This window comes from Echinops telfairi, unplaced genomic scaffold (genome assembly GCF_000313985.2).
Source record: "Echinops telfairi isolate 266 unplaced genomic scaffold, ASM31398v2 ScPeMD7_42;HRSCAF=159, whole genome shotgun sequence".
NCBI lineage: Eukaryota > Metazoa > Chordata > Mammalia > Afrosoricida > Tenrecidae > Echinops > Echinops telfairi.
Window position 1 is genome coordinate 3,571,178 of NW_022103940.1, and position 10,389 is coordinate 3,581,566.

The 10,389-nt window shown below is 43.4% G+C and overlaps 1 pseudogene; it reads left to right on the forward strand.

Moving 5' to 3' along the window:
- The first annotated feature begins 2,090 nt into the window (after positions 1–2,090).
- The window catches only part of LOC101647266, a 36,873-nt pseudogene continuing 28,574 nt past the window's right edge, over positions 2,091–10,389 (forward strand).

Here is a 10,389-nt window from a genome sequence, read left to right on the forward strand (position 1 = left end):
GTTAGATCATATGAAGAAGAGTGTGGCACCAGGATTGGAGGAAGGCTTATTAACGACCTGTGGTATGCAGATGACACAAGCTTGGTGGCTGAAAGGGAGGAGGAATTGAAGCATTTGCTGGTTGTGTTAGTCTGAGTACTTTAGAGAAACAAATCCACAGAAACTCATGTATGAGAGAGAGTTTTATATAAAGGTTAAGTGCACATCAAGAAAACACCCCAACCCAGTGCTGCCCAAGCCCACAAATCCAACATTAACCCGTTAACCCATATGTCCAACACCAATCCACAGTCCTCCTCCATCTCACAAAACACACACTATGATGTCGACTGCAGAAGGAAAGCCGAGTCAGTGAATGTGTAAACATCTCAGCGCTGGCAGTGGTCACCACAAGAGTGCTCCAGCACCCAGGGCTGCATTGGCGTAGGTCCATGTGGCTTCTCCTCGGGGATGTCTTGCAGGAAGTGAGCCTTGCCAGCTAAAGCAAGGAACTGGTTAAGGCAGCTGCACCCTGGTCTGACCATCAGAAAGCAAGAGACCCGAGAACTAGAAAGGCGAGGCTCACTGAGCCATTTATCCCTCCACCCTTCAATTAACCCCACATGCGTTTATGGGCCAAGTTGGCACAATAAACTAACTACCTCACTGATGAAGATCAAGGATTGTAGCCTTCCATATAGATTACAACTCATTGTAAAGAAAACCAAAATCTTCACAACTGGAACAATAGGTAACTCATGATAAATGGAGAAAAGTTGAAGTTGTGAAGGATTTTGTCTTACTTGGATCCACAATCAATTCAGCAGTCAAGAGATCCAAAGATATATTGCAATAGGTAAATCTGCTATGCAAGACCTCTTTAGAGTATTGAAGAGCAAGGGTGTTACTTGAGGACTAAGCCTTGGTAGTCTCCATTGCATCGTATGCATATGAAAGTTGGACATTGAATAAGGAAGACCATAGAAGAATCTATGCACTGAAATTGTGGTCCTGTAGAAGAATATTGAAAGGACCATGGATTGTCAAAAGGACAAACAGATCTTTTTTGGAAGAGGTAAGGCCAGAGTCCTCCTTCGACAAAAGGAAGGCAAGACTTCGTCTTACACACTTTGGACATGTTTTCAGGAGATACCACTCCCTGTAGAAGGACATCATGTTTAGTAAAGTGGAAGGGTGGTGAAAAAGAGGAAAGCCCTCAAGGAGATGGATTGACACAGGGGCTGCATCAATCGGCTCAGGCATAGGAACAAACGTGAGGATGCCGCAGGACCATGCAGTGTTGTTGCGTTTTCTCTACAAAACTTTCTATTAATAATTTATTTTACATACATTTCGTTACTACAAGAAAAATTTAACATTTTAAAGTCAATACAAGAAAAATACAAAGAACTGTTTACAACACTAAGCTTAATGGCTGATGACACAAGATATTTTAAAAAGCAAATCAGGAAAACAAATTCCCTCATGACTCCAGGGCTCTAGTTAAAATAGCTTTTTTTCCGTTTGGTGTAAATTCCATCTTCTTCCACTGATGTACTCTGTGAGTCAGAGGCTTGACTTCAGAAACTCTACAAAGACCTGTAGTCCATTTCTTGTTTTGTTTCTTAATAGAGAGAGGCTGGTGTCAGTTTTCCACAAGGAACTGACTTCTGCTCAGCTTCCCCCTCTCTCTGAGCTAAGCCAGCACATGCCGTCATCACCTCAAGGTGACCTTTATCCCATACTTGTCCTCAGGAATGTGTTTAACTAGATTAGGCCCGGCTTTGGGTGGTTGGGAGTATTAGTATTAAGGGCGTAGCTTGGAAGGTGGATTTCCCTCTGACCAGAGGGAATGGTTGGCTTCTTCCTTCCCAGGCAATGACTCTGGGGTCTGAATGAAAGCTTTGCTATGTGTGTACTGACTGTTGCTCACAGCTTTGGGGCCTGAGCACTGGGACTAAAGGCCTTGGGGAAATGTCATTTTCTAGTTGATTGGGATACTCCCCAATTAACCTCCCCCACCCCCAATATCTCTGAACTGGAAGACAATTGTGGACTCTTAAAGGTTAGGTGTGGAAGCTTCAACTTGAATGTCTTCTGTGCACTCGGCGATGACGTTTCCGGTAAAGGTGGAAACCTGGAAACTGCTTTCTGTTGTCAAACCAAACTGAGGCAATACTCAGAAAATGGTGTGGTCCATTGGTTTGCTGGGCACCTGTGTAGTGTGGCTGATAAGAAGCTGTAGCGATCCTAGTGGTGTTTGGAGCCCTCCGGTGGATTTTGCTAGAACAGCAATTGGAATTTCTGGCATAGCTGTCTGTTTTTTTCTCTGGGAGGCATCAATCCCTGAAGAGCAATTAGTAACCAAAATGATGCTAGCTGCAGTCAAGTGAGAGAGCAGACTTCAATTCCCACGCATGCTCGCCGGGCAGGGTCCCAGGCCGTGTCTCTTCTCCGCAGTGCTTTTATTTTTTTTCTGTTGTACCTGCTGTCACTGTTGGTCTCAGCCGACAGGATGACCCCTAACAACCACCACCAAGGAAGCCAGAGCCAGAACAGAGCATTAACACTATTGGGCTAAGTGCTTGGAAAGAGAACAATAAGTATTACAAGGTACATGTCTATATTCAAACAACATTAATAGGAGCTATCTTCTGAAAAGCCCCAGCTGTAAATGAGCAATTAAGGAGAAAATTTACTCTTACTCTATTTCCCAACCTAGCTAACTTTACCAGGTTCTCTAAACATTATTTTATGAATTTATTAAATCTGCCAATAGAAGCTTTTAATCTGAAGTCAAGATATTTTCAACCTACAAGTTAAATAATTTGAGAGAAATGAGAAAACAGTTACATATACCTTAAAATGTCCACCATATTTCCACATATAGAATTCATGGAACCATTCAATCTATTGAATCTTATTCTATTCCTGACAAATTCTGGAGCAACGATAATTCACAATCTCATCACCTTCCAGAATTCTAGGAATCTTGATTCAGACTCGTGGGCTCCAACTCGGGATAGCAGGCCTGTTAATAAGTTCATTTTCTGCTGGCAATGTGGTTAAGTACCTCAGTGTGTTCACAAAGCAAACGTCTATCTGTAAGTTACAAAGCCTCACATGGCTACAGTTAATTCACAGTAAAACACACACATAAATACATATGTTTTTTTAAAGACATAAGTTTGAAATCTACAAACTACTGTAAACCAGTCAATTAATAAATGGTCATCTCAAAATACCAGGTTCAAACATTTCAGATACAACCAAACTTCAGTAAGCAAACTTTTCTTTTGTTTTCTCTCAGCTGTGTGATTGAGAACTCATTGGAGTGATCCATTAGCAGTCTTTCCTCAACCTTACTTCCACTAGTCAAACGCACATAATACAATAATTTGTGTTTACTATTAGAATGTGCAACCACCTTGCAATATTTTGTGGTGATTCACAGTTTTCCTTTATTCCAAAAATAACTCAACTCAATACCACAGAGGTTTTAAATCTTCTTTTTGCCTCTTGTTTTCTACATCTAAGCAAAATTTATTTTGACTCACTTTACTCACTTAACAACATACCCCAAAGTCAGTTCTACTATCTTTCACATTCTGGCACAACCAGACATTCTATTCTATGACGGCTTTATTTTTCCTTCTAAAAAAAAAACAAAACAAATCAAAAACTCACCATCAATCATTCTGTCCTCCCACCATCCCCTCAGCGCAGGTTATATTAAATTCCATCAGTGGGTTCATCACCTTAAATGTTACACTTTATTAATGGAATGTGATGTACACATTTCAAACCAAGGAAGACAAATGAACCTGAAAAGGCACCAAATCAGAAGGCAAATCCCAATCAATACATATTATAGGCAAGCAGATGGCACCAAAAGAAACAAGTCAGCAATAAAAATGACATCTTATTATGACGCTCACTAGATACATTTATCACAGCATCCAGGCAAAATAGCACGTCTAACACCCATGATGCTTGAACAGCCCACTGTATGCCATAATGACCCCACGGGTAGAATAGTTTCAAATGGTCCTCCTGGCAAATCTATAGAGGTGCCAGAGCCTCAGCTCTTTCTGAGACCATGTGCTTTGATAAATCTAGTCCACCCTTTCCCTGGAAGCCAGACCATTCAGAAAATGAATTAGATTTTCAAACTTGTAAAAAAAACCTTTTCTTTGTGGCCTGAAATTTAGTCTTTTGTTTATGCTATTAATTAAATTTTTAGTTCAATGGGGAAAGTTTTACTTATATTTAACAATGAGTTCTTCAGCAATGGTTCCTGTGTAATTCTCTTAATAACTCTTTATAGTTAGGAAAAATGACCACAGTATTTAGCAGAGATATATATGTGCAAATACTCATGTACATACTTACACATATATAAACTGTATTCTCTTATTTATAGAAAATATTGGTTAATTTGATTACAATATTAGCAAGTCACTTGAGAGTTTAAACTTAATTTTGTACTGCCAGACACAACTGAAATGCAGTTCAGTCACTTTGAACTTTCCCCCTTCCTTTCCAGATTCAACTTCCTTAGATTCTTTGGAATGTCTACATTTTGATTTTTTTTAATTTTTTTTATTTAAACATTTTATTAGGGGCTCATACAACTGTTATCACAATCCATACACACATCAATTGTGTAAAGCGCATTTGTACATCATTCTCAAAACATTTTCTCTCCACTTAAACCCCCGACATTAGGTTCTCATTTTTCCCCTCCCTCCCTGCTCCCCCTCCCTCATGAGCCCTTGATAGTTTATAAATGGGTATTTTGTCATATCTTGCCCTGTCCGACGTCTCCCTTCATCCACTTTTCGGTTGTCTGTCCCCCAGGGAGGAGGTCACAGATAGTTCCTTGCAATCGGTTCCCTCCTTCCTACCCATTCTCCCTTTACCCTCCCTGTTTTGCCACTCACACCACTGGTCCTGTAGGGCTCATCCACCCTGGATTCCCTGTATTTTCAGTTCCTATCTGTACCAGTGTACCTCCTCTGGTCTAGCCAGACTTGCAAGGTTGAATTCGAGTCATGGTAGTGGGGGCGGGGAGGAAACATTTAGGAACTACAGGAAAGTTGTGTTTCTCATCGTTGCTACATCGCACCCTGACTGGCTCGTCTCCTCCCCGAGACCCCTCTGCAAGGGGATCTCCGGTGGCCTACTAATGGGCTTTGGATCTCCACTCTGCACTCCCCCCATCATTCACTATGGTAAGATTTTTTGTTCTGATGATGCCTTATACCTGATCCCTTCGACACCTCGTGGTTGCATATAAACTTGGTTAGTAAGTTGATTTTAACTCACAGAGTTACCTCCATGATAGAACAGAAACTGCTTCTCCCGATTTCTGAGATTAGAAAATTCAAACCAACTGGCTGATCTTTTCCTTACTCTCCTCCTTTTTCTAAAAGGAAAAATCAAGAGGAGCCTGCACGATCTGAAAGGGGAGATCACCCCCGTTTGCTTCTAAAAGTGAAGCTTGCACTTTCAACAAAGGACCCTTCTCAAGAAGCAGGCAAGCTAGCCTCCCAGTAACTAAGCTTCTACTCCAGACAGAAATATTTCCAAAATAGTTATGCCACAGGTGGCTGGCCCAGGGTTAGCAGGTCAGGTGAAAGAAATGTGTCCCAAAAGAGATGGCTAATATTAAACTAGCACAAAGACGGAATGTCTCTCTCACATGGCACAACCATTAATGAACTGACAACCCTACAGTCATCAGCCCCCAGATGAAAGATACCTCTACCATTGCAGCAGATGAATCCATCAAGATACTAGAATTACAAACTTACTTCAATATTGAATTTGACAGACACAGATGAGGTTTCTTAGACAGATTGCCATGGCACAGATAAAACCTCCCAGATTCATCCCTACAGTCCCATCAGATCTGGGGGCCTTTACAGATACAGAGGCGTGCTTACCACATGTACAGAGAGTGCAGCAGTGTAGAATCTCGACTCCTGGGTGAGGGTGACAGGGAGATGGAGGAGCAGCAGCCTCGAGAACTTTCAAGGGTTAAGGACCCCCTGCAATAGATAGAGGTTTACTAGGCTCCCATCCTCCCTCTCCCTAGTCCAGGCAATTTACAGGGTTCTCCCAGCAGGCAGGTAAAGTTCCCCAACCAGGATTTCTCAGCTTACCAGAAGGCTCCCATAATTGCCCTTTGTGGTTGTCAATATGGTGTAGGGTGGGCACCAAGAGAGTCCACATTTCCCAGTCACCATTGCCAAGTTATGGAAACCAGATGGATTAGAAGATTATAAATTTTATTTTCACATGCATGGGAAAGGAGGACAGGGGGATCTTTCCTCCAAATGCTGGTCTCCTGTCTGTTTCTTCTCACAGGACATATGTACAGGTTGAGTGAATCAGTTCTTTCAGACAGACACCAATCTTGGATTGACAGGCAAAATCTGGGGAAGCACAGTTTCATTTTAACAAAGATCTTATGTTACAGTGAAACAAACGAGCCATAGTAACTCCATTTTGTTGGCTGCTAGGTGCCCTGACCCCTTGTCCCCTCCCTGCACGTGGTTGTTCCTGAACTGCACCTTGCATACCCGGAACCAGGACATGGTTCAGAATGATAAGATTAATTGTCCTATTCTTACTTCTGTAACACTGGCCTGCTTGATTACTCGTGCTATTCTTGCTTCTGTAATGCTTGCCTGCTTCGTAGGAAAGTCCCTATGTGGTTTTGTCTTTATAAACTTGCTTGTAACTGCTTTGGGGTTGCAGTTTAGGAAACACTTTGGCTTCCTGAAGTCAGCTAGCTTAATGAAAGACTGTTCCATTTTTGCTGGACATTATGTTGGTCATCATTTACCTGAACCCACAACATCTTGGGGGCTTTCCTGGGATAGTCATTGTGTCTTTTTAGCCTCCACTGGTGGCTGGTCCTGGGAGAAGGACCTCGAAGGGAGGTACCCCTGAGAAGTTCCAGGGCCCGGGATTTCTTTTCTCCCAGTTGAACGACCACCTGGAGGACGTGGAAAATTGGCTTTGAGTCTGAGAATCTTGACCCTCCGGAGGCAAGTTCCTGTGCGGGACCAGTCCCATCTGAATGGGCTGGGGGGGGGGTCATGGTCCCCACCTTGCCATGTCCCTTCTCACAGGGACGCTGCTTAAGAAGTCTGGTAACTTGGTTACTTGTCTGTCTGTGTCTCTATATTTCCACCTCGACTCTTCTGTCGTTGTATCGTCTTCCTTTCCTCTCTCCCAGTGCCTGCAGTGCTGGCTCTAGGCCTTGTCACACCCCCAACTGCCTGGAGGTCTGGACAGAAGGCTCTCTTAGTGGTTGTTATTATCTTTCTTGTGCTTTGTATTGGCAGGTTCAAATTGTTGGTTAAAGTAAATGAATTTTCATCAGGACAGAAGAGATTTGTTTTATAGATTTTTTATTTGGATGCATTGTCTTTTAAAGGACATTAAATAGCTTCATCCACAAGCCTGGGACTTTGATGGACTCGGTGTATGGAATGAGGATTTAATTTTCCAAGATACCTATGAGAATTTGAGCCTTGGGAAGTGGCTTGCTTTGTGTTTGAACTTTTGTTCCTATTGTGAGAATGGGTAAAACCTGCAAGAAAGAAAAGACACCTTTCTGTTTGGAAGGTATCTCTGGCCACCAGGGGCATGCAGATGTTCGGATCAGCCTACTTCAAAATCCCCCTGATTGGCTTAAAAGGTGTGCTTCCCCATCTGGAATGTCAGTCCTGCTCCTGAAGAGGAGACACAAAGAAAAAAATACAAAAACAAGCTCTTCCTGGACCTCTCTCTTCCCTGTCCTTGAGGATAGCGAACTCCCTCCCCCAAATAGCAAGCTTCCAGACAGGCTGCCAGTGCTCTGAGAGAAAGTGGGGAAGAGGTTTTGTCTCCCTGTCACACCCCCTTGGGGGGAACCAATCCTTCCCCTCCCAGAAGTTCCTGCCAGTGGAGACGATCCAACTGTTGTATACCCCATTCCTTACTAGCAACTTATATAATTGGAAAAACCAACACCCCCGATTTTCTGAGCAGCCTCAAGGTTTACTGGGCCTTCTGGAATCTGTTTTTCAAACCCATAGGCCACTTGGGATGATTGTCAGCAGATGTCGGCTGTGCTTTTCACATCAGAGGAGCTCAACTGGATTCTTCAGGAGACCCCAAAAAGTTGTGCTGGGCCTCGGCCGCGGGTGGGGGGGGGGCATAGAAAGGAATAGAGGCAGATTAGAAAAAGAATTCCCCATTCCAGGAGGGCTCCAAGCCTTACTGAACTATCAACAGTATTTATTAGTGGGAATTAGAGGGCAAGGGGCTCCTGTAGGCCCACAAATGTATCAAAGGTGACAAAAGTCACCATGCAGAGTAATGAGTCCCCTGTTGCTCTTTTAGAGAGACTGCTAAATGCCTATGAACCTATACTTCCATAGATCAGGAGGCCCCTGCAAACTTCAGGGTGATCAATTTAGCCTTTGTAACTCAGATATAAAAAGGAAATTACGAAAGTCAGAAGGGTTTAAAGGGAAACATTTATCAGAATTAGTAGAAATGGCTTCAAAGGTTTATAATAATAGAGAGTTGCCTGGCAAAACGAAACAAACAAACAAGCAAAAAACAAGAGAAAAGTCTATAGCCCAAGCTGTATAGCAGCCTTGAAGGAAACAGATTGAAACCCTCTAAAGCCTATGGAATCAAAGACAATTAGAGCTCAGATTCAGAACAGGCAACTCTTAGGAAGGTACCAATGCACATAATGTAAGGAAGAAGGGCATTGGAAGAATGAGTGCCTAAGCGAAAAGCAGGAGAAAGACAGCTACCACCACTTCTTAGTATAGATGGCCAGGAATAGGGGGGACCAGGCTCATTCCCCATGAGCCCCAGGTCACTGTTAAAATAGGTGGCAAGCCAGTTATTTTTTTGTAGACACAGGAGCAACTCATTCTATCCTAACCTCACCTCTGGAACCATTGTCTTTGGACTCCATGTGGTCCAGGGAGTAACAGAAAAGAACCTCTTGGTGCCACTGGACCACACAGAACTGCCAACCTGGGGAACCACACTGTAACTAATTTTCATGCCTGATTGTCTCTACCCACTGTTGGGCCACAAACTGCTTCGAAAGCTCTGTGTCATTATCTCCTTCAAGGCCCAGGAAGCGTGTTTATTAGTGCAGCTGCCCACTCTCCTACTAACCTCGCCCCTGTCTGAGGAGTATTTGTTGCAGACCAAGGAACATCCACAGGCTACCATGAACAAGTATCTGGAATTCCTGATGCAGAACTTCCCAAGGTATGGGCAGAGGACAATCTGCCCGGATTGGTCAGATACCAGCCCTCGGTAGTCATGCAACTTAAGGCTAATATCTCATCAATCTAGTAAAACAATTATCCATGGCCCAGGAGGCTAAGACAGAAAGCAACCCATACATCAGAATATTTTTTTAAATCGTTTTGTTAGGTGCTCATACGACTCATCACAATCCATACATACATCAATTGTGTAAAGCACATTTGTACATTCATTGCCCTCATCATTCCCAAAACATTTGCTCTCCACTTAAGTCCCCGGCATCAGGCCCTCATTTCCCCCATCCCTCCCCACTGCTCCCTCCCTCATGAGCCCTTGATAATTTATAAATTGTTTATTTTGTCATATCCTGCCCTGTCCGACGTCTCCATTCACCCACTTTTCTGTTGTCCATCCCCCAGGGAGGAGGTCACATATAGATACTTGTAATCGGTTCCCTCTTTCCAACCTACTGTCCCTCTACCCTCCGAGTATCGCCACTCACACCACTGGTCCTGAAGGGATCATCCGTCCTGTATTCCCTGTGATTCCAGTTCCTATCGGTACCAGTGTACATCCTCTGGTCTAGCCAGACTTGCAAGGTTGAATTCATATCATGATAGTGAGGGGGAGGAGTGGAGAGGAAGCATTTAGGAACTAGAGGAAAGTTATATTTTTCATCGTTGCTACATCGCACCCTGTCTGGCTCATCTCCTCCCCGAGACACCTCTGTAAGAGGATCTCCAGTGGCCTACAAATGGGCTTTGGGTCTCCACTCCACACTCCCCCCATCATTCACTATGGTAAGATTTTTTGTCTAATGGTGCCTTATATCTGATCCCTTGGACACCTCATGATTGCACAGGCTGGTGTGCTTCTTCCATGTGGGCTTTGTTGCTTCTGAGCTAGATGGTCGCTTGTTTACCTTCAAGTCTTTAAGACCCCAGACGTTATACCTTTGGATAGCCGGGCACCATCAGCTTTCTTTGCCACATTTGCTTATGCACCCATTTGTCTTCAGCGATCGTATCATGGAGGTAAACACACAATGATATGATTTTTTTGTTCTTTGACGCCAGATAACTGAACCCTTCAGCACCTCGTGATCACACAGGC